Raw genomic sequence first — 27884 nt, 5'->3', positions numbered from 1 at the left:
TACATTTTCAAAGACTTTAGTTTACACACACACAACTATAACCTGCAAACACTAAACAGAATTTAAACAGCTTTGATTTAATACCTGCATTTGGGTGAGGTGATATGTTACAACAGTTTTGGATGAGGTGAAAACAAACTTTCAACACAAGACAGAACACGAAACAATGGGTATAATATTTTGTAAGTTAAATGGAAGAATGGAAGTAACTGCAAAGGCGATTATCAATGCATAAGCAACAGGGCTCCATTAAGGAACATATAATCTCTTCCCACAACCAGACCATCACCAGAGAAGTCTTAACAAAAAACACGGAAATCATCGATAGATACAGCGATAGCAGGCGGCCTGATATCTGCGAGGCACTACACATTAATAAGTCGACACCAGCAATCAACAGCCAATTAATGCACAACTATATTCTACCCACTTCAAGACTCCGCACCAATATAGAAGCATCAAGATATATGGGCCAAAAGGCCCTTTGCAGTTACTTCCATTCTTCCCTTTAACTTACAAAATATTATACCCATTGTTTCGTGTTCTGTCTTGTGTTGAAAGTTTGTTTTCACCTCATCCAAAACTGTTGTAACATATCACCTCACCCAAATGCAGGTATTAAATCAAAGCTGTTTAAACTCTGTTTAGTGTTTGCAGGTTATAGTTGTGTGTGTGTAAACTAAAGTCTTTGAAAATGTAATAAGTTATTACGAAACGCGTTCAAGTGTCGCATCAGACTAGAAATATATATATATATATATATATATATATATATATATATATATATATATATATATATATATATATATATATATATATATTTCTCATAGAATATGACCGCATATTCTGTATTTACTATCTTCTGATTTAGGGCTTCTATCCCTCTAACTCTTTTCTTAGCATCAGGGCTTAGCTGATAAAGGAGTTCTCCAAAACTCATTTTCGTAATTGCAAGGTGAAGAAAAACGTGAATTACTATAGAATGTATTACACTTATTTATACAATTTGCACAACGTTTCGAACCTCCATGGTTCACTCTCAAGTGAAAAGAATTTACAGAACTGGTTGATTTATACCCGCAATGGGTCAGGTGATAAGACAATAAAGGTAAAAACATGGTTGATACATAAGGGATAAATGGGGGATGAAGCACATAAGAAAATTAAGGCTGTTGTTACAATGTTTGATCAGAGCAGACTCGATCACGTTTCGTTCAACAAAATCCTTACTTTTAACAATACATTTTGCCCCTGTGAAGTCGATATAGATAATCGACTTCACAGGGGCAAAATGTATTGTTAAAAGTAAGGTTTTTGTTGAACGAAACGTGATCGAGTCTGCTCTGATCAAACATTGTAACAACAGCCTTAATGTGAGCCCCGGTATGTACAAGTTGGATCCCTATTTAAGCCTCAATATAGCACGTCAAAACAATATAGCAATCATTTAACACATATGGCACTTGGAGATATTAATAGGAGCTGCCTCGTATGGGCCAATAAAATATAATAATAATAATTCCAATAAACTAATTGGAAACAATTTATTGAAAATAAAGATATTCACTCGGCCTATTAGGTAAATCGGACCCGTAAGTACTGGAGTAAGTAAGTAATTATCAAAAGAAGGCACCAAACAGGGAAGGCTATGTACCACCACCAAATCTGCGGAATAATCAGAGGGCACTAAATATCACAAAGGATGCCAATACGAGAACAGAAACTCATAGGGCAAACGATTTCAAAAGCATCTGATTCACCAAGAATTCTATCGAGTGACAATTGACAGCGAGGGGCGGTCGGAAAGCAAGACACATGCTCGTCCTGAAAGTCAGGACATTCAACAAGAATGTGCACGACTGTAAAAGAGGAACAATGAAATTTGGACAATAAGGAGCAGGGTGGCGCTCCATTAAGTGACCATGAGTTAAACGTGTATGACCCATATGTAACCTAGCCAGAGCCGTTTCCCACCGCCGGTTACAGGATATTAGGAAGGCGACAGGGGCACACGACCCTTAAGAGTACGCAGTTTGTTACCAATAACAGAAGACCAACAAGCTTGCCAACAGGCAAGTATGGAGGATTGAATAACCTGGTAAAAGTCGGATTACAGAATACCTTTAAGGGAGATGGGACAAGTGCAGATAGCTTCCTTAGGGGGGGGGGCAGCATCTGCACCCTAATTTAAAGAAATGTCAACATGGCTGGGAACCCAGCAAAACTCTACCAACTTAAATTTACTGGAGATAAGAAACAGCCAATGTTGAATCTCAATGATCACCGAGTGGACCGAATTAAAGGACCCCAAAGCCATGAGGGCACTACGAGAGTCAACTACCACCACAAAGGAGGATTGACAACGAGAAAGCAGGAGACGAAGAGCATAGAGAATAGCATAAAGTTCTGCTGTGAAGATGCTCCGGAGGGAGGCGACATATAAGTATGGTCAGGAAAAACAACAGAGTAACCCACACCGTCAACAGACTTAGACCTATCAGTGAAGATGGAAACTGAGTGGGAGTGTGATGAAAAGTGCTCGAGGAGAAGACGTTTTAGGACCGTAGGAGGGGTGAAAGCTTTAGTGATGCAGGTCAGGGAAGTACAAAATTTGGGAAGGGGGACCCTCCACGGGGGCATGGACGGAACAATACGAGGAGAAATATTGGTAAGACAAACCAAAAGAGAGTCTTGTAAGCGAAACAAACGGACAGAAAGAGGAAGGTGGTGAAGAGGAATAGGAACCACAGAAGGGATAAAAGTCAAAGCACGACAGAGGCGAGAGAGAGGATGCTGTAAGGATCGCGCAAGATTGCGAAGACAGTAGCGATCACGGCGGTCCTGGAGAGAGAGGAAGCCAGTGTCAGCGTACAAACTGAGGGTAGGAGTTGAACGAAAGGCACCGGAGCTGAGGCGCAACCCAGTATGGTGCAAAGGATCAAGACGGTGAAGAGTAGAAGGAGAATGAGAAGAGTATGCAAGGCAACCATAATTGAGTTTAGACAGGACGAGAGAGGAGTGCAAATAGACGAGTGTGCACCTATCTGCACCCCAAGAAGTATGGGACAAAACCTTAAGGAGGTTAAGGGCCTTAGAGCATTTAACTCGGAGGTAAGAGATATGGGGCGACCAGGACAAACAAGTGACAAAGAATAACCCAAAAAGCTTTGCAGAATCTTTGTACACAAGGGGATGACCATAAAGCGACAAAGAGAGACAAAGAACGACCCGCTTCCAAGTAAAAGTCATAGCACAAGTTTTGGTTGTAGAGAACTTAAAGCCATGAATTGTGGCCCAAGATGACACAGCATCAATCGCAAGTTGAAGCCGCCGTTGAAGGAGAGGCAAATCATCACCTCGACAGCAAAGAGTAAGATCGTTAACATAAAGAGTGGAGAAGATGCCAGAAGGGCGAGAGGAAAAAAGACCATTGAGGGCAACCAGGAAAAGAGTAGTGCTCAGAACACTACCTTGGGGAACACCTTCGTACTGCCGAAAAGAGGCAGAGAGACCACCAAGCCTGACTCTAAAGGTACGACGAGAATGGAAGCTTTGGAGAAAGAGAGGGAGATTACCACGAAGGCCAAAAGAACGATGTTGGGACAGAATATGGTATCTCCAAGTCGTGTCATAAGCCTTTTCCAGGTCAAAAAAGACAGCATCAACAACGGAGGTCTTCGCAGCAAAAGCAGTACGAATATAGACCCCCAAGTACACCAAGACATCAGTCGTGCTGCGGCACTTGCGAAAACTAAATTCAGGAGAGAGGTGGTGATGGTGTTCCAAGAACCACATCAGACGGGCATTTACCATACGCTCAAAGAGTTTGCAGACACAACTCGTGAGGGCAATAGGGTGGAAGTCCGTAGGGGAAGTACCGTGAGACCCTGGTTTCCGAATAGGGAGTACGACAGAATCGTGCCAGTCCTGAGGGATTGACGACGACTCCCTGACCTGGTTATACAGACTCATTAAAGACTGAGACGTGCAAGTAGGGAGATGGTGAAGCATCTCAAAATGAATGTCATCCGAGCCCACTGCCATAGATCCCCTGAGGGTAAGAGCAGATTGAATTTCAGAAAGAGAGAAAGGATCTTTATAGGGAAGATGGAGATGAGTGTTGAAATCTAAGGGATGGGATTCAAGAACAGGCTTACGAAGATAGAAGGAAGGATTGAGGAAGATGAAAACTAGAGCTAACAGTAGAAAAGCGGGAACCCAGTTTGGTCGCGACCTGCACTGGGTCCGCCACAAGATTACTACGGAGATGGAGACCCGACGAGACATCGGGAACAAACTTGCCCGCAATCCTGCGGATCGTCTTCCAGATCTGCGGCAGAGGAGTATCGGACGAAATAGTGGAAACATAAGATTTCCAACTCTCACATTTAGCTGTACAGTTGGTCTTACAGGCCACTGCACTAGCCTTCTGAAACAAAACCAAAGAATCAGCCGTTTGCCGGTGTCGGTGTTTCTTCCAGGCTGCACGCCTGCAGAGGACAGTTCATTCACAGTCCGCATTCCACTAGGGAACGCACTTCCGCGTGTCTCGGGAGGCAGAGCGCGGAATAGAGTGGAGGGCAGCGTTGACGACGGTGTCATGAAAAAGGAGGAGGGGCAAGAGGAAGAGGCAGAGAGGAGAGGTCAGTGAGAGTAGCACGGAGGGTGAATAGGTTCCAGTAAGTCTTGGCCAACTGCCACCTAGGGAAGGAGAGGGGAGGGTGGAAAGAGAAAAAGGAAACGAGGATGGGGAAATGATCACTGTTATGGAGGTCATCAAGAACCCACCACGTGAAATCTAAGTAAAGGGACACCGAGAAGAGAGAAAGATAAAGACAGGAAAGGGTGAGAGTCCGAGAGTCCACAGGAGTGGGCTCACCAGAATTCAGAAGAGATAGAGAAGAAGCGAGGACAAACGGTTCGAGAAGGCGGCCTCAGGTGTTTGGCCTTGGGCTTCGAGGATATGTTTAATATCCTCATGGCAGTCTTTGAGGTCCCTAACACCAGTTGCAACATGGTGTGGGAGGAGAACAGTGCCAACACTGGCATTTAACCGAGCATTTTTGGAGACCCGAACAGGGATCTGCCCAATGCAGGACAAAGTGGCTAAGTGAGTAGCTGCATCCTGAGAAGGACCAGCGATGACATGCGTACTGTAACTGGTGGAGTTAAAAGTAACAGAGTTATCTACCGAATCAACAAGGTGTTTATGGAGGAGAAATCGTCAGGAGGAGTAGAATCCAGATGGTGGAGATCAAAGTATTTAGCCCATGTAGCGGGACCAAACAAGGCGTTGTACGTATTAGAATGGAAAGGGATCGTGCGAGTGCGCCCATGGTGGGGACGGCATTGAGAACTCCCAGAGTGAGAGGGGGTAAAAGGCGCAGTAGTTACAATGAGAGAAGGAGCTGTGCCAAGGGACGAGGTGGTCATCACCAGGAGGGGGGGGCTGGGAACTCGACCCTTCCTCAGAGGAGGGAGGGGAGCTGAGGAGAGTAGTCAGTCGTCCAAGGAGAAGCAAGGTCGGGGACCAATGCAGCGGAGGATACAGAGCCTCGTCTTCCAACACAGTCCAACTCGGGGGTTTGGTCGCCCACCCCACGAGCTTGAGAAGGAACAAGAGGAACATTATCTGACAAAAAAACCAGGAAAGACTTTCATTCACGAATGTGCCCCCACACCCACCACGGAGCCATAATTTGAGGCAGGACACCCAACAAGAGACATGTTGCCGATCTTGCCGGGGGACCCTCTAGGGGTGCGACATGAGTATACGCCCCTCAAATGCCACCTTAAGAACCGTCAGTCCGTTGAGATCGGAGCTTGCATGCATGGGTGTCAAGGGGAGACTCATGAAATGGATTGAAGACTACCTCACAGGGAGGAAAGCCAAGGTCTGCTTCAATGGAGTAATCTCAAGAACAATGAATGTGGAACTCGGTACCCCCCAAAGGGGAGTCTTAAGCCCCACACTATTCAATGTATTTATGAACGCCATTGCAAACTTTGATTTTCCGGAAGGAACACAACAAGTGGGATATGCAGATGATGTTCTAATACAAGCTCCCACCTTGGTAAAAATTAAACAGTCCATTGAACTCCTCGGAAGGAAATGTATTGAGCTCGGTTTCACTCTCCACAAACAAGACAAAAACATACTCTCATCACAAGCGGGGAGAAAATGAAGAACTACAAATTAATGGTGTAACACTTGAATGGGTTGACCACTATCGGTACCTTGGCGTCACTGTTGGCTCTAACAAGGGAAAGAAAGAGGAGCTCAACCAACTCATAGGAACATGCAAAAGTCGACTCAGGGCACTGAAAGCCATGACCTGGAATGGACATGGAGCCTCTATTGCCGTGCTTAAAATGATGTGCACAGAATATGTGCGCTCCGTAATAGACTATGCCAAACCAGTCTTATGCACCTACTCCCAAAGCGATATGAAAAGGCTCGAAAGCATTCAGAATGAAGACATGACAATCATTCTTGGAGTTCCAAGAACTGCCAAAACGTCCAATCTACAAGAGGAGTTGTCCCGCCCCAGTGTTAAAAGCAGAATTAAGGAGATGAATGCTAAGTGTGCAATTAGGATAGCCAGAGATCCCTATTACAATGATATTGCTAAGAAAAAACTGAGTTCTGTGCTACTTTCAGGGGGAAACGGGAGAAGCAAAAAATGGCACCACAGATCAGTCTGCTACCTCGAAGAACTTCACTTGCTTGAGAAAGCCAATGAGCTCATCCCCGTAGAAAGGTTACCTCTCTGGGAGGATGACTCACGCAAGATTATCATCAATGAAATGGCAACGAAAAAATCCAACATGATACCACAAGAAATGAGGCACAAGTATCTCGAGGAAATTTATAAAGAAGCCGGAGATGAACCAGATGAAATCTACACTGATGGATCATCTAATCCTGTCAATGGCAGGGGCTGGTGCAGCATACACGGTAATTAAGGATAATGCTTTCCAACGCAGAAATGAAGAAAAAGCGCGTATTGAGAACTATGCCTCTTCAACACAAGCAGAGCTCACTGCCATTGTTATGGCGTTAAGGTTTCTTGAACGGAACACTAATGGTGCAGTGATTTGCACCGATTCAAAAGCAGCACTGCAAAGCCTAAGTAAAAATCGGGCAGAAAATCTTGCAATAGTCGCTGAAATTAAGAGACCTGTGAGAGTACTTACCAATTAGGGAAGAGTCATCAAGTTTCTGTGGATCCCCTACCATGTTGGAATATGTGGAAATGAATGAGCAAATGTGCTGACTGCTGAAGGCGATGAAGGAGACCATATTGAATACTTCATACCCAAGACTACTACAAATTAGAGGTATTGTCAGGCAACATCACCATGATAAGGTAACTGAGGAAAGGAGGATAGAAGCACAAACCAGTGAATCTGTACGATGGTACAACATGGTTGCAGCTGGCAATCCCCATCATTATGGACGAAGAGGAGGACGTGGGAGAGAATCAGTAATGGCGAGAATCCGTCTTGGATACAAATATCCATGGAGATATGGAATGGAAACAACAGTTGATCAGTGAAATTGCAGAATCTGTGGTGAGAGTGATGGAAACCGCCTTGACCACTATTTACGTGAATGTGAACACCTGAGAGACATTAGAAATATGTGTAGAATAATAAACCCCACATTGTTTGAGTTAGGAAAACACTATTTGTCAAATATTGATACTGTTCTTAAAAGATTCCCCCATTTTGCACCCGCTTTTAAGGGTTGACAGATGTTAATCTTCTTGTTTGAGGAGCTGTTCACTTGAGACAATTAAGCAAGTCCCAGCTGAGTCAGGGTGCAAGTGACAGAATGAACATCCCAGCGGGTTTTCTTTCTATTGGGAAATGTTGTACATGCTGCTATGGCGGTATGTCCACTCATAAGATGAGTGGCGCTCCCCAATAAACTCGTCTCTCGAGGCAAAATTTAAAAAAATTAAATTTAATCGGGTTCAGTGACGAAAGGAGGATTATTGACAATAAAAGGGTCCCCTCGTGCGAGACGTTGGGTTTCTACAGTTCTACGGGTGCAAGAGTATGCCTCCCCAAACACTCAGCTGTCAAAATAAAAGAAGGCTGAAAGAAGAATCAAAACAGGCAAAAGGTCGGTCGAGAAATACGAAACAGAAGGAAAAGTTAAAGTTGTCCAGCACAATTTGAGAGGACAGCAGCAGGAGCACAAGGCTACAAAAGGACAGAGGACTGTCCCAAGGAGCATCACACTCCAGCAGGCGCCCACCAAGCCCCCCTGATGGGAACAACGAGCCGGACAGGGAGGGGAAAGTACTGGTGTAACTGCTTCGTGAATCCGGGTCCTGGGCTCTAGGACACTACCAACACTTTCCATAAGCTGAAATTCGTTACAGAATTAGTTTTTCTAATTTTCAGTTGTAAATTAACAGATATTTTCAATGAATGAGACATTTCTTTATTACAACTAGTTTAGCAACCTAATCGAAATATCCCAATAACTCTTTAAATCTGCTTATTGTTGGTAAAGCCAAGCATAGTTAAGTTTGTATTGAATGTATTCGACATTGTAAGCCAATATACATAGTGGCAGAATCCTTTCTATATATATTCTTAAAGAGATACAAATTCACTCTGCTTGTTAGGCAAAACGGTCCTAGCTAACTGTACCTAGCAGTGCAGCTCTGCTAGTTAGGCAAAACGGTCCTAGCTAACTGTACCTAGTAGTGCAGCTCTGCTTGTTACGCAAAACGGTCCTAGCTAACTGTACCTAGCAGTGCAGCTCTGCTTGTTAGGCAAAACGGTCCAAGCTAACTGTACCTAGTAGTGCAGCTCTGGTTGCTAACTCCAACACTTTAAAGCCTCAACCGAGTAGGTAAACAAACAAGGTCCTCAAAACCTTGCACTACTTGACACATACAGTAAACAACTATAAAAAAGGAAGACAGTGCACTCACCAAGTTGGGTATGAGAGGGTCCGGGTAGGAGAGGAGAGTCTGGTAGGGCACCAGATGGACCTGGTCGAGTCCCTGGCGCTGCCACGTCTGCGCTACCCAGCGGGCTACCTCCAGCTCCCCTTCCGTTCCGCCCAAGTGTGGCTCAAGCGTCAGGTGTCTGAACACCAAACAAGTTAAAATCTATACTCTAGAATCTGTTTATATATAGTGAAGAAAACATATATATATATATAAATATATATATATATATATATATATATATATATATATATATATGCGAACAAGCCTGAATGGTCCCCAGGACAATATGCAACTGAAAACTCACACCCCAGAAGTGACTCGAACCCATACTCCCAGAAGCAACGCAACTGGTATGTACAAGACGCCTTAATCCACTTGACCATCACGACCGGACAAAATGAGGTGATAGCCGAGGCTATTTGAACCACCCCACCGCCGGCACTCGGATAGTAATCTTGGGCATAGCATTTTACCAAATCACCTCATTCTTTGGGGCACACGTGAGGAACACAAATGCGAACAAGCCTGAATGGTCCCCAGGACAATATGCAACTGAAAACTCACACCCCAGAAGTGACTCGAACCCATACTCCCAGAAGCAACGCAACTGGTATGTACAAGACGCCTTAATCCACTTGACCATCACGACCGGACAAAATGAGGTGATAGCCGAGGCTATTTGAACCACCCCACAGCCGGCACTCGGATAGTAATCTTGGGAATAGCATTTTACCAAATCACCTCATTCTTTGGGGCACACGTGAGGAACACAAATGCGAACAAGCCTGAATGGTCCCCAGGACAATATGCAACTGAAAACTCACACCCCAGAAGTGACTCGAACCCATACTCCCAGAAGCAACGCAACTGGTATGTACAAGACGCCTTAATCCACTTGACCATCACGACCGGACAAAATGAGGTGATAGCCGAGGCTATTTGAACCACCCCACCGCCGGCACTCGGATAGTAATCTTGGGCATAGCATTTTACCAAATCACCTCATTCTTTGGGGCACACGTGAGGAACACAAATGCGAACAAGCCTGAATGGTCCCCAGGACAATATGCAACTGAAAACTCACACCCCAGAAGTGACTCGAACCCATACTCCCAGAAGCAACGCAACTGGTATGTACAAGACGCCTTAATCCACTTGACCATCACGACCGGACAAAATGAGGTGATAGCCGAGGCTATTTGAACCACCCCACCGCCGGCACTCGGATAGTAATCTTGGGCATAGCATTTTACCAAATCACCTCATTCTTTGGGGCACACGTGAGGAACACAAATGCGAACAAGCCTGAATGGTCCCCAGGACAATATGCAACTGAAAACTCACACCCCAGAAGTGACTCGAACCCATACTCTCAGAAGCAACGCAACTGGTATGTACAAGACGCCTTAATCCACTTGACCATCACGACCGGACAAAATGAGGTGATAGCCGAGGCTATTTGAACCACCCCACCGCCGGCACTCGGATATTAATCTTGGGCATAGCATTTTACCAAATCACCTCATTCTTTGGGGCACACGTGAGGAACACAAATGCGAACAAGCCTGAATGGTCCCCAGGACAATATGCAACTGAAAACTCACACCCCAGAAGTGACTCGAACCCATACTCCCAGAAGCAACGCAACTGGTATGTACAAGACGCCTTAATCCACTTGACCATCACGACCGGACAAAATGAGGTGATAGCCGAGGCTATTTGAACCACCCCACCGCCGGCACTCGAATAGTAATCTTGGGCATAGCATTTTACCAAATCACCTCATTCTTTGGGGCACACGTGAGGAACACAAATGCGAACAAGCCTGAATGGTCCCCAGGACAATATATGCAACTGAAAACTCACACCCCAGAAGTGACTCGAACCCATACTCCCAGAAGCAACGCAACTGGTATGTACAAGACGCCTTAATCCACTTGACCATCACGACCGGACAAAATGAGGTGATAGCCGAGGCTATTTGAACCACCCCACCGCCGGCACTCGAATAGTAATCTTCGGCATAGCATATTACCAAATCACCTCATTCTTTGGGGCACACGTGAGGAACACAAATGCGAACAAGCCTGAATGGTCCCCAGGACAATATGCAACTGAAAACTCACACCCCAGAAGTGACTCGAACCCATACTCCCAGAAGCAACGCAACTGGTATGTACAAGACGCCTTAATCCACTTGACCATCACGACCGGACAAAATGAGGTGATAGCCGAGGCTATTTGAACCATCCCACCGCCGGCACTCGGATAGTAATCTTGGGCATAGCATTTTACCAAATCACCTCATTCTTTGGAGCACACGTGAGGAACACAAATGCGAACAAGCCTGAATGGTCCCCAGGACAATATGCAACTGAAAACTCACACCCCAGAAGTGACTCGGACCCATACTCCCAGAAGCAACGCAACTGGTATGTACAAGACGCTTTAATCCACTTGACCATCACGACCGGACAAAATGAGGTGATAGCCGAGGCTATTTGAACCACCCCACCGCCGGCACTCGGATAGTAATCTTGGGCATAGCATTTTACCAAATCACCTCATTCTTTGGGGCACACGTGAGGAACACAAATGCGAACAAGCCTGAATGGTCCCCAGGACAATATGCAACTGAAAACTCACACCCCAGAAGTGACTCGAACCCATACTCCCAGAAGCAACGCAACTGGTATGTACAAGACGCCTTAATCCACTTGACCATCACGACCGGACAAAATGAGGTGATAGCCGAGGCTATTTGAACCACCCCACAGCCGGCACTCGGATAGTAATCTTGGGAATAGCATTTTACCAAATCACCTCATTCTTTGGGGCACACGTGAGGAACACAAATGCGAACAAGCCTGAATGGTCCCCAGGACAATATGCAACTGAAAACTCACACCCCAGAAGTGACTCGAACCCATACTCCCAGAAGCAACGCAACTGGTATGTACAAGACGCCTTAATCCACTTGACCATCACGACCGGACAAAATGAGGTGATAGCCGAGGCTATTTGAACCACCCCACCGCCGGCACTCGGATAGTAATCTTGGGCATAGCATTTTACCAAATCACCTCATTCTTTGGGGCACACGTGAGGAACACAAATGCGAACAAGCCTGAATGGTCCCCAGGACAATATGCAACTGAAAACTCACACCCCAGAAGTGACTCGAACCCATACTCCCAGAAGCAACGCAACTGGTATGTACAAGACGCCTTAATCCACTTGACCATCACGACCGGACAAAATGAGGTGATAGCCGAGGCTATTTGAACCACCCCACCGCCGGCACTCGGATAGTAATCTTGGGCATAGCATTTTACCAAATCACCTCATTCTTTGGGGCACACGTGAGGAACACAAATGCGAACAAGCCTGAATGGTCCCCAGGACAATATGCAACTGAAAACTCACACCCCAGAAGTGACTCGAACCCATACTCTCAGAAGCAACGCAACTGGTATGTACAAGACGCCTTAATCCACTTGACCATCACGACCGGACAAAATGAGGTGATAGCCGAGGCTATTTGAACCACCCCACCGCCGGCACTCGGATATTAATCTTGGGCATAGCATTTTACCAAATCACCTCATTCTTTGGGGCACACGTGAGGAACACAAATGCGAACAAGCCTGAATGGTCCCCAGGACAATATGCAACTGAAAACTCACACCCCAGAAGTGACTCGAACCCATACTCCCAGAAGCAACGCAACTGGTATGTACAAGACGCCTTAATCCACTTGACCATCACGACCGGACAAAATGAGGTGATAGCCGAGGCTATTTGAACCACCCCACCGCCGGCACTCGAATAGTAATCTTGGGCATAGCATTTTACCAAATCACCTCATTCTTTGGGGCACACGTGAGGAACACAAATGCGAACAAGCCTGAATGGTCCCCAGGACAATATATGCAACTGAAAACTCACACCCCAGAAGTGACTCGAACCCATACTCCCAGAAGCAACGCAACTGGTATGTACAAGACGCCTTAATCCACTTGACCATCACGACCGGACAAAATGAGGTGATAGCCGAGGCTATTTGAACCACCCCACCGCCGGCACTCGAATAGTAATCTTCGGCATAGCATATTACCAAATCACCTCATTCTTTGGGGCACACGTGAGGAACACAAATGCGAACAAGCCTGAATGGTCCCCAGGACAATATGCAACTGAAAACTCACACCCCAGAAGTGACTCGAACCCATACTCCCAGAAGCAACGCAACTGGTATGTACAAGACGCCTTAATCCACTTGACCATCACGACCGGACAAAATGAGGTGATAGCCGAGGCTATTTGAACCATCCCACCGCCGGCACTCGGATAGTAATCTTGGGCATAGCATTTTACCAAATCACCTCATTCTTTGGAGCACACGTGAGGAACACAAATGCGAACAAGCCTGAATGGTCCCCAGGACAATATGCAACTGAAAACTCACACCCCAGAAGTGACTCGGACCCATACTCCCAGAAGCAACGCAACTGGTATGTACAAGACGCTTTAATCCACTTGACCATCACGACCGGACAAAATGAGGTGATAGCCGAGGCTATTTGAACCACCCCACCGCCGGCACTCGGATAGTAATCTTGGGCATAGCATTTTACCAAATCACCTCATTCTTTGGGGCACACGTGAGGAACACAAATGCGAACAAGCCTGAATGGTCCCCAGGACAATATGCAACTGAAAACTCACACCCCAGAAGTGACTCGAACCCATACTCCCAGAAGCAACGCAACTGGTATGTACAAGACGCCTTAATCCACTTGAGCATCACGACCGGACAAAATGAGGTGATAGCCGAGGCTATTTGAACCACCCCACCGCCGGCACTCGGATAGTAATCTTGGGCATAGCATTTTACCAAATCACCTCATTCTTTGGGGCACACGTGAGGAACACAAATGCGAACAAGCCTGAATGGTCCCCAGGACAATATGCAACTGAAAACTCACACCCCAGAAGTGACTCGAACCCATACTCCCAGAAGCAACGCAACTGGTATGTACAAGACGCCTTAATCCACTTGACCATCACGACCGGACAAAATGAGGTGATAGCCGAGGCTATTTGAACCACCCCACCGCCGGCACTCGGATAGTAATCTTGGGCATAGCATTTTACCAAATCACCTCATTCTTTGGGGCACACGTGAGGAACACAAATGCGAACAAGCCTGAATGGTCCCCAGGACAATATGCAACTGAAAACTCACACCCCAGAAGTGACTCGAACCCATACTCCCAGAAGCAACGCAACTGGTATGTACAAGACGCCTTAATCCACTTGACCATCACGACCGGACAAAATGAGGTGATAGCCGAGGCTATTTGAACCACCCCACCGCCGGCACTCGGATAGTAATCTTGGGCATAGCATTTTACCAAATCACCTCATTCTTTGGGGCACACGTGAGGAACACAAATGCGAACAAGCCTGAATGGTCCCCAGGACAATATGCAACTGAAAACTCACACCCCAGAAGTGACTCGAACCCATACTCCCAGAAGCAACGCAACTGGTATGTACAAGACGCCTTAATCCACTTGACCATCAGATCTGGGAGTATGGGTTCGAGTCACTTCTGGGGTGTGAGTTTTCAGTTGCATATTGTCCTGGGGACCATTCAGGCTTGTTCACATTTGTGTTCCTCACGTGTGCCCCAAAGAATGAGGTGATTTGGTAAAATGCTATGCCCAAGATTACTATCCGAGTGCCGGCGGTGGGGTGGTTCAAATAACCTCGGCTATCACCTCATTTTGTCCGGTCGTGATGGTCAAGTGGATTAAGGCGTCTTGTACATACCAGTTGCGTAGCTTCTGGGAGAATGGGTTCGAGTCACTTCTGGGGTGTGAGTTTTCAGTTGCATATTGTCCTGGGGACCATTCAGGCTTGTTCGCATTTGTGTTCCTCACGTGTGCCCCAAAGAATGAGGTGATTTGGTAAAATGCTATGCCCAAGATTACTATCCGAGTGCCGGCGGTGGGGTGGTTCAAATAGCCTCGGCTATCACCTCATTTTGTCCGGTCGTGATGGTCAAGTGGATTAAGGCGTCTTGTACATACCAGTTGCGTTGCTTCTGGGAGTATGGGTTCGAGTCACTTCTGGGGTGTGAGTTTTCAGTTGCATATTGTCCTGGGGACCATTCAGGCTTGTTCGCATTTGTGTTCCTCACGTGTGCCCCAAAGAATGAGGTGATTTGGTAAAATGCTATGCCCAAGATTACTATCTGAGTGCCGGCGGTGGGGTGGTTCAAGTAGCCTCGGCTATCACCTCATTTTGTCCGGTCGTGATGGTCAAGTGGATTAAGGCGTCTTGTACATACCAGTTGCGTTGCTTCTGGGAGTATGGGTTCGAGTCACTTCTGGGGTGTGAGTTTTCAGTTGCATATTGTCCTGGGGACCATTCAGGCTTGTTCGCATTTGTGTTCCTCACGTGTGCCCCAAAGAATGAGGTGATTTGGTAAAATGCTATGCCCAAGATTACTATCCGAGTGCCGGCGGTGGGGTGGTTCAAATAGCCTCGGCTATCACCTCATTTTGTCCGGTCGTGATGGTCAAGTGGATTAAGGCGTCTTGTACATACCAGTTGCGTTGCTTCTGGGAGTATGGGTTCGAGTCACTTCTGGGGTGTGAGTTTTCAGTTGCATATTGTCCTGGGGACCATTCAGGCTTGTTCGCATTTGTGTTCCTCACGTGTGCCCCAAAGAATGAGGTGATTTGGTAAAATGCTATGCCCAAGATTACTATCCGAGTGCCGGCGGTGGGGTGGTTCAAATAGCCTCGGCTATCACCTCATTTTGTCCGGTCGTGATGGTCAAGTGGATTAAGGCGTCTTGTACATACCAGTTGCGTTGCTTCTGGGAGTATGGGTTCGAGTCACTTCTGGGGTGTGAGTTTTCAGTTGCATATTGTCCTGGGGACCATTCAGGCTTGTTCGCATTTGTGTTCCTCACGTGTGCCCCAAAGAATGAGGTGATTTGGTAAAATGCTATGCCCAAGATTACTATCCGAGTGCCGGCGTTGGGGTGGTTCAAATAGCCTCGGCTATCACCTCATTTTGTCCGGTCGTGATGGTCAAGTGGATTAAGGCGTCTTGTACATACCAGTTGCGTTGCTTCTGGGAGTATGGGTTCGAGTCACTTCTGGGGTGTGAGTTTTCAGTTGCATATTGTCCTGGGGACCATTCAGGCTTGTTCGCATTTGTGTTCCTCACGTGTGCCCCAAAGAATGAGGTGATTTGGTAAAATGCTATGCCCAAGATTACTATCCGAGTGCCGGCGGTGGGGTGGTTCAAATAGCCTCGGCTATCACCTCATTTTGTCCGGTCGTGATGGTCAAGTGGATTAAGGCGTCTTGTACATACCAGTTGCGTTGCTTCTGGGAGTATGGGTTCGAGTCACTTCTGGGGTGTGAGTTTTCAGTTGCATATTGTCCTGGGGACCATTCAGGCTTGTTCGCATTTGTGTTCCTCACGTGTGCCCCAAAGAATGAGGTGATTTGGTAAAATGCTATGCCCAAGATTACTATCCGAGTGCCGGCGGTGGGGTGGTTCAAATAGCCTCGGCTATCACCTCATTTTGTCCGGTCGTGATGGTCAAGTGGATTAAGGCGTCTTGTACATACCAGTTGCGTTGCTTCTGGGAGTATGGGTTCGAGTCACTTCTGGGGTGTGAGTTTTCAGTTGCATATTGTCCTGGGGACCATTCAGGCTTGTTCGCATTTGTGTTCCTCACGTGTGCCCCAAAGAATGAGGTGATTTGGTAAAATGCTATGCCCAAGATTACTATCCGAGTGCCGGCGGTGGGGTGGTTCAAATAGCCTCGGCTATCACCTCATTTTGTCCGGTCGTGATGGTCAAGTGGATTAAGGCGTCTTGTACATACCAGTTGCGTTGCTTCTGGGAGTATGGGTTCGAGTCACTTCTGGGGTGTGAGTTTTCAGTTGCATATTGTCCTGGGGACCATTCAGGCTTGTTCGCATTTGTGTTCCTCACGTGTGCCCCAAAGAATGAGGTGATTTGGTAAAATGCTATGCCCAAGATTACTATCCGAGTGACGGCGGTGGGGTGGTTCAAATAGCCTCGGCTATCACCTCATTTTGTCCGGTCGTGATGGTCAAGTGGATTAAGGCGTCTTGTACATACCAGTTGCGTTGCTTCTGGGAGTATGGGTTCGAGTCACTTCTGGGGTGTGAGTTTTCAGTTGCATATTGTCCTGGGGACCATTCAGGCTTGTTCGCATTTGTGTTCCTCACGTGTGCCCCAAAGAATGAGGTGATTTGGTAAAATGCTATGCCCAAGATTACTATCCGAGTGCCGGCGGTGGGGTGGTTCAAATAGCCTCGGCTATCACCTCATTTTGTCCGGTCGTGATGGTCAAGTGGATTAAGGCGTCTTGTACATACCAGTTGCGTTGCTTCTGGGAGTATGGGTTCGAGTCACTTCTGGGGTGTGAGTTTTCAGTTGCATATTGTCCTGGGGACCATTCAGGCTTGTTCGCATTTGTGTTCCTCACGTGTGCCCCAAAGAATGAGGTGATTTGGTAAAATGCTATGCCCAAGATTACTATCCGAGTGCCGGCGGTGGGGTGGTTCAAATAGCCTCGGCTATCACCTCATTTTGTCCGGTCGTGATGGTCAAGTGGATTAAGGCGTCTTGTACATACCAGTTGCGTTGCTTCTGGGAGTATGGGTTCGAGTCACTTCTGGGGTGTGAGTTTTCAGTTGCATATTGTCCTGGGGACCATTCAGGCTTGTTCGCATTTGTGTTCCTCACGTGTGCCCCAAAGAATGAGGTGATTTGGTAAAATGCTATGCCCAAGATTACTATCCGAGTGCCGGCGGTGGGGTGGTTCAAATAGCCTCGGCTATCACCTCATTTTGTCCGGTCGTGATGGTCAAGTGGATTAAGGCGTCTTGTACATACCAGTTGCGTTGCTTCTGGGAGTATGGGTTCGAGTCACTTCTGGGGTGTGAGTTTTCAGTTGCATATTGTCCTGGGGACCATTCAGGCTTGTTCGCATTTGTGTTCCTCACGTGTGCCCCAAAGAATGAGGTGATTTGGTAAAATGCTATGCCCAAGATTACTATCCGAGTGCCGGCGGTGGGGTGGTTCAAATAGCCTCGGCTATCACCTCATTTTGTCCGGTCGTGATGGTCAAGTGGATTAAGGCGTCTTGTACATACCAGTTGCGTTGCTTCTGGGAGTATGGGTTCGAGTCACTTCTGGGGTGTGAGTTTTCAGTTGCATATTGTCCTGGGGACCATTCAGGCTTGTTCGCATTTGTGTTCCTCACGTGTGCCCCAAAGAATGAGGTGATTTGGTAAAATGCTATGCCCAAGATTACTATCCGAGTGCCGGCGGTGGGGTGGTTCAAATAGCCTCGGCTATCACCTCATTTTGTCCGGTCGTGATGGTCAAGTGGATTAAGGCGTCTTGTACATACCAGTTGCGTTGCTTCTGGGAGTATGGGTTCGAGTCACTTCTGGGGTGTGAGTTTTCAGTTGCATATTGTCCTGGGGACCATTCAGGCTTGTTCGCATTTGTGTTCCTCACGTGTGCCCCAAAGAATGAGGTGATTTGGTAAAATGCTATGCCCAAGATTACTATCCGAGTGCCGGCGGTGGGGTGGTTCAAATAGCCTCGGCTATCACCTCATTTTGTCCAGTCGTGATGGTCAAGTGGATTAAGGCGTCTTGTACATACCAGTTGCGTTGCTTCTGGGAGTATGGGTTCGAGTCACTTCTGGGGTGTGAGTTTTCAGTTGCATATTGTCCTGGGGACCATTCAGGCTTGTTCGCATTTGTGTTCCTCACGTGTGCCCCAAAGAATGAGGTGATTTGGTAAAATGCTATGCCCAAGATTACTATCCGAGTGCCGGCGGTGGGGTGGTTCAAATAGCCTCGGCTATCACCTCATTTTGTCCGGTCGTGATGGTCAAGTGGATTAAGGCGTCTTGTACATACCAGTTGCGTTGCTTCTGGGAGTATGGGTTCGAGTCACTTCTGGGGTGTGAGTTTTCAGTTGCATATTGTCCTGGGGACCATTCAGGCTTGTTCGCATTTGTGTTCCTCACGTGTGCCCCAAAGAATGAGGTGATTTGGTAAAATGCTATGCCCAAGATTACTATCCGAGTGCCGGCGGTGGGGTGGTTCAAATAGCCTCGGCTATCACCTCATTTTGTCCGGTCGTGATGGTCAAGTGGATTAAGGCGTCTTGTACATACCAGTTGCGTTGCTTCTGGGAGTATGGGTTCGAGTCACTTCTGGGGTGTGAGTTTTCAGTTGCATATTGTCTTGGGGACCATTCAGGCTTGTTCGCATTTGTGTTCCTCACGTGTGCCCCAAAGAATGAGGTGATTTGGTAAAATGCTATGCCCAAGATTACTATCCGAGTGCCGGCGGTGGGGTGGTTCAAATAGCCTCGGCTATCACCTCATTTTGTCCGGTCGTGATGGTCAAGTGGATTAAGGCGTCTTGTACATACCAGTTGCGTTGCTTCTGGGAGTATGGGTTCGAGTCACTTCTGGGGTGTGAGTTTTCAGTTGCATATTGTCCTGGGGACCATTCAGGCTTGTTCGCATTTGTGTTCCTCACGTGTGCCCCAAAGAATGAGGTGATTTGGTAAAATGCTATGCCCAAGATTACTATCCGAGTGCCGGCGTTGGGGTGGTTCAAATAGCCTCGGCTATCACCTCATTTTGTCCGGTCGTGATGGTCAAGTGGATTAAGGCGTCTTGTACATACCAGTTGCGTTGCTTCTGGGAGTATGGGTTCGAGTCACTTCTGGGGTGTGAGTTTTCAGTTGCATATTGTCCTGGGGACCATTCAGGCTTGTTCGCATTTGTGTTCCTCACGTGTGCCCCAAAGAATGAGGTGATTTGGTAAAATGCTATGCCCAAGATTACTATCCGAGTGCCGGCGGTGGGGTGGTTCAAATAGCCTCGGCTATCACCTCATTTTGTCCGGTCGTGATGGTCAAGTGGATTAAGGCGTCTTGTACATACCAGTTGCGTTGCTTCTGGGAGTATGGGTTCGAGTCACTTCTGGGGTGTGAGTTTTCAGTTGCATATTGTCCTGGGGACCATTCAGGCTTGTTCGCATTTGTGTTCCTCACGTGTGCCCCAAAGAATGAGGTGATTTGGTAAAATGCTATGCCCAAGATTACTATCCGAGTGCCGGCGGTGGGGTGGTTCAAATAGCCTCGGCTATCACCTCATTTTGTCCGGTCGTGATGGTCAAGTGGATTAAGGCGTCTTGTACATACCAGTTGCGTTGCTTCTGGGAGTATGGGTTCGAGTCACTTCTGGGGTGTGAGTTTTCAGTTGCATATTGTCCTGGGGACCATTCAGGCTTGTTCGCATTTGTGTTCCTCACGTGTGCCCCAAAGAATGAGGTGATTTGGTAAAATGCTATGCCCAAGATTACTATCCGAGTGCCGGCGGTGGGGTGGTTCAAATAGCCTCGGCTATCACCTCATTTTGTCCGGTCGTGATGGTCAAGTGGATTAAGGCGTCTTGTACATACCAGTTGCGTTGCTTCTGGGAGTATGGGTTCGAGTCACTTCTGGGGTGTGAGTTTTCAGTTGCATATTGTCCTGGGGACCATTCAGGCTTGTTCGCATTTGTGTTCCTCACGTGTGCCCCAAAGAATGAGGTGATTTGGTAAAATGCTATGCCCAAGATTACTATCCGAGTGACGGCGGTGGGGTGGTTCAAATAGCCTCGGCTATCACCTCATTTTGTCCGGTCGTGATGGTCAAGTGGATTAAGGCGTCTTGTACATACCAGTTGCGTTGCTTCTGGGAGTATGGGTTCGAGTCACTTCTGGGGTGTGAGTTTTCAGTTGCATATTGTCCTGGGGACCATTCAGGCTTGTTCGCATTTGTGTTCCTCACGTGTGCCCCAAAGAATGAGGTGATTTGGTAAAATGCTATGCCCAAGATTACTATCCGAGTGCCGGCGGTGGGGTGGTTCAAATAGCCTTGGCTATCACCTCATTTTGTCCGGTCGTGATGGTCAAGTGGAATAAGGCGTCTTGTACATACCAGTTGCGTTGCTTCTGGGAGTATGGGTTCGAGTCACTTCTGGGGTGTGAGTTTTCAGTTGCATATTGTCCTGGGGACCATTCAGGCTTGTTCGCATTTGTGTTCCTCACGTGTGCCCCAAAGAATGAGGTGATTTGGTAAAATGCTATGCCCAAGATTACTATCCGAGTGCCGGCGGTGGGGTGGTTCAAATAGCCTCGGCTATCACCTCATTTTGTCCGGTCGTGATGGTCAAGTGGATTAAGGCGTCTTGTACATACCAGTTGCGTTGCTTCTGGGAGTATGGGTTCGAGTCACTTCTGGGGTGTGAGTTTTCAGTTGCATATTGTCCTGGGGACCATTCAGGCTTGTTCGCATTTGTGTTCCTCACGTGTGCCCCAAAGAATGAGGTGATTTGGTAAAATGCTATGCCCAAGATTACTATCCGAGTGCCGGCGGTGGGGTGGTTCAAATAGCCTCGGCTATCACCTCATTTTGTCCGGTCGTGATGGTCAAGTGGATTAAGGCGTCTTGTACATACCAGTTGCGTTGCTTCTGGGAGTATGGGTTCGAGTCACTTCTGGGGTGTGAGTTTTCAGTTGCATATTGTCCTGGGGACCATTCAGGCTTGTTCGCATTTGTGTTCCTCACGTGTGCCCCAAAGAATGAGGTGATTTGGTAAAATGCTATGCCCAAGATTACTATCCGAGTGCCGGCGGTGGGGTGGTTCAAATAGCCTCGGCTATCACCTCATTTTGTCCGGTCGTGATGGTCAAGTGGATTAAGGCGTCTTGTACATACCAGTTGCGTTGCTTCTGGGAGTATGGGTTCGAGTCACTTCTGGGGTGTGAGTTTTCAGTTGCATATTGTCCTGGGGACCATTCAGGCTTGTTCGCATTTGTGTTCCTCACGTGTGCCCCAAAGAATGAGGTGATTTGGTAAAATGCTATGCCCAAGATTACTATCCGAGTGCCGGCGGTGGGGTGGTTCAAATAGCCTCGGCTATCACCTCATTTTGTCCGGTCGTGATGGTCAAGTGGATTAAGGCGTCTTGTACATACCAGTTGCGTTGCTTCTGGGAGTATGGGTTCGAGTCACTTCTGGGGTGTGAGTTTTCAGTTGCATATTGTCCTGGGGACCATTCAGGCTTGTTCGCATTTGTGTTCCTCACGTGTGCCCCAAAGAATGAGGTGATTTGGTAAAATGCTATGCCCAAGATTACTATCCGAGTGCCGGCGGTGGGGTGGTTCAAATAGCCTCGGCTATCACCTCATTTTGTCCGGTCGTGATGGTCAAGTGGATTAAGGCGTCTTGTACATACCAGTTGCATTGCTTCTGGGAGTATGGGTTCGAGTCACTTCTGGGGTGTGAGTTTTCAGTTGCATATTGTCCTGGGGACCATTCAGGCTTGTTCGCATTTGTGTTCCTCACGTGTGCCCCAAAGAATGAGGTGATTTGGTAAAATGCTATGCCCAAGATTACTATCCGAGTGCCGGCGGTGGGGTGGTTCAAATAGCCTCGGCTATCACCTCATTTTGTCCGGTCGTGATGGTCAAGTGGATTAAGGCATCTTGTACATACCAGTTGCGTTGCTTCTGGGAGTATGGGTTCGAGTCACTTCTGGGGTGTGAGTTTTCAGTTGCATATTGTCCTGGGGACCATTCAGGCTTGTTCGCATTTGTGTTCCTCACGTGTGCCCCAAAGAATGAGGTGATTTGGTAAAATGCTATGCCCAAGATTACTATCCGAGTGCCGGCGGTGGGGTGGTTCAAATAGCCTCGGCTATCACCTCATTTTGTCCGGTCGTGATGGTCAAGTGGATTAAGGCGTCTTGTACATACCAGTTGCGTTGCTTCTGGGAGTATGGGTTCGAGTCACTTCTGGGGTGTGAGTTTTCAGTTGCATATTGTCCTGGGGACCATTCAGGCTTGTTCGCATTTGTATTCCTCACGTGTGCCCCAAAGAATGAGGTGATTTGGTAAAATGCTATGCCCAAGATTACTATCCAAGTGCCGGCGGTGGGGTGGTTCAAATAGCCTCGGCTATCACCTCATTTTGTCCGGTCGTGATGGTCAAGTGGATTAAGGCGTCTTGTACATACCAGTTGCGTTGCTTCTGGGAGTATGGGTTCGAGTCACTTCTGGGGTGTGAGTTTTCAGTTGCATATTGTCCTGGGGACCATTCAGGCTTGTTCGCATTTGTGTTCCTCACGTGTGCCCCAAAGAATGAGGTGATTTGGTAAAAATGCTATGCCCAAGATTACTATCCGAGTGCCGGCGGTGGGGTGGTTCAAATAGCCTCGGCTATCACCTCATTTTGTCCGGTCGTGATGGTCAAGTGGATTAAGGCGTCTTGTACATACCAGTTGCGTTGCTTCTGGGAGTATGGGTTCGAGTCACTTCTGGGGTGTGAGTTTTCAGTTGCATATTGTCCTGGGGACCATTCAGGCTTGTTCGCATTTGTGTTCCTCACGTGTGCCCCAAAGAATGAGGTGATTTGGTAAAATGCTATGCCCAAGATTACTATCCGAGTGCCGGCGGTGGGGTGGTTCAAATAGCCTCGGCTATCACCTCATTTTGTCCGGTCGTGATGGTCAAGTGGATTAAGGCGTCTTGTACATACCAGTTGCGTTGCTTCTGGGAGTATGGGTTCGAGTCACTTCTGGGGTGTGAGTTTTCAGTTGCATATTGTCCTGGGGACCATTCAGGCTTGTTCGCATTTGTGTTCCTCACGTGTGCCCCAAAGAATGAGGTGATTTGGTAAAATGCTATGCCCAAGATTACTATCCGAGTGCCGGCGGTGGGGTGGTTCAAATAGCCTCGGCTATCACCTCATTTTGTCCGGTCGTGATGGTCAAGTGGATTAAGGCGTCTTGTACATACCAGTTGCGTTGCTTCTGGGAGTATGGGTTCGAGTCACTTCTGGGGTGTGAGTTTTCAGTTGCATATTGTCCTGGGGACCATTCAGGCTTGTTCGCATTTGTGTTCCTCACGTGTGCCCCAAAGAATGAGGTGATTTGGTAAAATGCTATGCCCAAGATTACTATCCGAGTGCCAGCGGTGGGGTGGTTCAAATAGCCTCGGCTATCACCTCATTTTGTCCGGTCGTGATGGTCAAGTGGATTAAGGCGTCTTGTACATACCAGTTGCGTTGCTTCTGGGAGTATGGGTTCGAGTCACTTCTGGGGTGTGAGTTTTCAGTTGCATATTGTCCTGGGGACCATTCAGGCTTGTTCGCATTTGTGTTCCTCACGTGTGCCCCAAAGAATGAGGTGATTTGGTAAAATGCTATGCCCAAGATTACTATCCGAGTGCCGGCGGTGGGGTGGTTCAAATAGCCTCGGCTATCACCTCATTTTGTCCGGTCGTGATGGTCAAGTGGATTAAGGCGTCTTGTACATACCAGTTGCGTTGCTTCTGGGAGTATGGGTTCGAGTCACTTCTGGGATGTGAGTTTTCAGTTGCATATTGTCCTGGGGACCATTCAGGCTTGTTCGCATTTGTGTTCCTCACGTGTGCCCCAAAGAATGAGGTGATTTGGTAAAATGCTATGCCCAAGATTACTATCCGAGTGCCGGCGGTGGGGTGGTTCAAATAGCCTCGGCTATCACCTCATTTTGTCCGGTCGTGATGGTCAAGTGGATTAAGGCGTCTTGTACATACCAGTTGCGTTGCTTCTGGGAGTATGGGTTCGAGTCACTTCTGGGGTGTGAGTTTTCAGTTGCATATTGTCCTGGGGACCATTCAGGCTTGTTCGCATTTGTGTTCCTCACGTGTGCCCCAAAGAATGAGGTGATTTGGTAAAATGCTATGCCCAAGATTACTATCCGAGTGCCGGCGGTGGGGTGGTTCAAATAGCCTCGGCTATCACCTCATTTTGTCAGGTCGTGATGGTCAAGTGGATTAAGGCGTCTTGTACATACCAGTTGCGTTGCTTCTGGGAGTATGGGTTCGAGTCACTTCTGGGATGTGAGTTTTCAGTTGCATATTGTCCTGGGGACCATTCAGGCTTGTTCGCATTTGTGTTCCTCACGTGTGCCCCAAAGAATGAGGTGATTTGGTAAAATGCTATGCCCAAGATTACAATCCGAGTGCCGGCGGTGGGGTGGTTCAAATAGCCTCGGCTATCACCTCATTTTGTCCGGTCGTGATGGTCAAGTGGATTAAGGCGTCTTGTACATACCAGTTGCGTTGCTTCTGGGAGTATGGGTTCGAGTCACTTCTTGGGTGTGAGTTTTCAGTTGCATATTGTCCTGGGGACCATTCAGGCTTGTTCACATTTGTGTTCCTCACGTGTGCCCCAAAGAATGAGGTGATTTGGTAAAATGCTATGCCCAAGATTACTATCCGAGTGCCGGCGGTGGGGTGGTTCAAATAGCCTCGGCTATCACCTCATTTTGTCCGGTCGTGATGGTCAAGTGGATTAAGGCGTCTTGTACATACCAGTTGCGTTGCTTCTGGGAGTATGGGTTCGAGTCACTTCTGGGGTGTGAGTTTTCAGTTGCATATTGTCCTGGGGACCATTCAGGCTTGTTCGCATTTGTGTTCCTCACGTGTGCCCCAAAGAATGAGGTGATTTGGTAAAATGCTATGCCCAAGATTACTATCCGAGTGCCGGCGGTGGGGTGGTTCAAATAGCCTCGGCTATCACCTCATTTTGTCCGGTCGTGATGGTCAAGTGGATTAAGGCGTCTTGTACATACCAGTTGCGTTGCTTCTGGGAGTATGGGTTCGAGTCACTTCTGGGGTGTGAGTTTTCAGTTGCATATTGTCCTGGGGACCATTCAGGCTTGTTCGCATTTGTGTTCCTCACGTGTGCCCCAAAGAATGAGGTGATTTGGTAAAATGCTATGCCCAAGATTACTATCCGAGTGCCGGCGGTGGGGTGGTTCAAATAGCCTCGGCTATCACCTCATTTTGTCCGGTCGTGATGGTCAAGTGGATTAAGGCGTCTTGTACATACCAGTTGCGTTGCTTCTGGGAGTATGGGTTCGAGTCACTTCTGGGGTGTGAGTTTTCAGTTATATATATATATATATATATATATATATATATATATATATATATATATATATGTCGTACCTAGTAGCCAGAACTCACTTCTCAGCCTACTATTCAAGGCCCGATTTGCCTAATAAGCCAAGTTTTCCTGAATTAATATATTTACTATATTTTTTTTCTTATGAAATGATAAAGCAACCCTTTTCTCTATGTATGAGGTCAATTTTTTTTTATTGGAGTTAAAATTAACGAAGATATATGACCGAACCTAACCAACCCTACCTAACCTAACCTAACCTATATTTATAGGTAAGGTTAGGTTAGGTAGCCAAAAAAAGCTAGGTTAGGTTAGGTTAGGTAGGTTAGGTAGACGAAAAAACATTAATTCATGAAAACTTGGCTTATTAGGCAAATCGGGCCTTGAATAGTAGGCTGAGAAGTGCGTTCTGGCTATTAGGTACGACATATATATATATATATATATATATATATATATATATATATATATATATATATATATATATATATATGGGTTGATACAAAAATAATAATGCAAAAAGGTGCTTAAAGGTTATGGATCTCTTGAAAAACACAACAATGGGAAACATTGATGAATGACACAGACGGGTTCGATCATTGTTGCAAGTCAAACACTTCTTCGAATTCCTCTGAAGTTGGACTAGTGCCCAAGACGCAACAGGCATTTCCCCTCTGATTCGCAACACTGAGGCGCTGGAACAAGAAACTTTTTGCTCTCTGGTCTTTTGTAGATATATATATATATATATATATATATATATATATATATATATGTCGTACCTAGTAGCCAGAACTCACTTCTCGGCCTACTATGCAAGGCCCGATTTGCCTAATAAGCCAAGTTTTCCTGAATTAATATATTTTCTCTAATTTTTTTCTTATGAAATGATAAAGCTACCCATTTCATTATGTATGAGGTCAATTTTTTTTTATTGGAGTTAAAATTAACGTAGATATATGACCGAACCTAACCAACCCTACCTAACCTAACCTAACCTATCTCTATAGGTTAGGTTAGGTTAGGTAGCCGAAAACGTTAGGTTAGGTTAGGTTAGGTAGGTTAGGTTGTCGAAAAAACATTAATTCTTGAAAACTAGGCTTATTAGGCAAATCAGACCTTGCGTAGTAGGCTGAGAAGTGAGTTCTGGCTACTAGGTACGACATATATATATATATATATATATATATATATATATATATATATATATATATATATATATATGTCGTACCTAGTAGCCAGAACTCACTTTTTGGCCTACTATTCAAGGCCCGATTTGCCTAATAAGCCAAGTTTTCATGAATTAATTGTTTTTCGACTACCTAACCTACCAAACCTAACCTAACCTAACTTTTTCGGCTACCTAACCAAACCTAACCTATAAAGATAGGTTAGGTTAGGTTAGGTAGGGTTGGTTAGGTTCGGTCATATATCTACGTTAATTTTAACTCCAATAAAAAAAATTGACCTCATACATAATGAAATGGGTAGCTTTATCATTTCATAAGAAAAAAATTAGAAAAAATATATTAATTCAGGAAAACTTGGCTTATTATGCAAATCGGGCCTTGAATAGTAGGCCAAAAAGTGAGTTCTGGCTACTAGGTACGACATATATATATATATATATATATATATATATATATATATATATATATATATATATATATATATATATGTCGTACCTAGTAGCCAGAATGCACTTCTCGGCCTACTATGCAAGGCCCGATTTGCCTAATAAGCCAAGTTTTCCTGAATTAATATATTTTCTCTAATTTTTTTCTTATGAAATGATAAAGCTACCTATTTCATTAT

The 27884-nt window shown here is 46.5% G+C and overlaps 1 pseudogene; it reads right to left on the bottom strand.

Moving 5' to 3' along the window:
• Positions 1–27884, bottom strand: part of LOC138353820 (N-acetylated-alpha-linked acidic dipeptidase 2-like) — a 136534-nt pseudogene that overhangs the window by 42247 nt on the left and 66403 nt on the right.

Source organism: Procambarus clarkii, chromosome 60 (genome assembly GCF_040958095.1).
Source record: "Procambarus clarkii isolate CNS0578487 chromosome 60, FALCON_Pclarkii_2.0, whole genome shotgun sequence".
In the NCBI taxonomy this organism is placed as follows: domain Eukaryota; kingdom Metazoa; phylum Arthropoda; class Malacostraca; order Decapoda; family Cambaridae; genus Procambarus; species Procambarus clarkii.
Note: the sequence above shows the minus strand (reverse complement) of the source record. Positions and strands in the feature narration are given on the sequence as shown.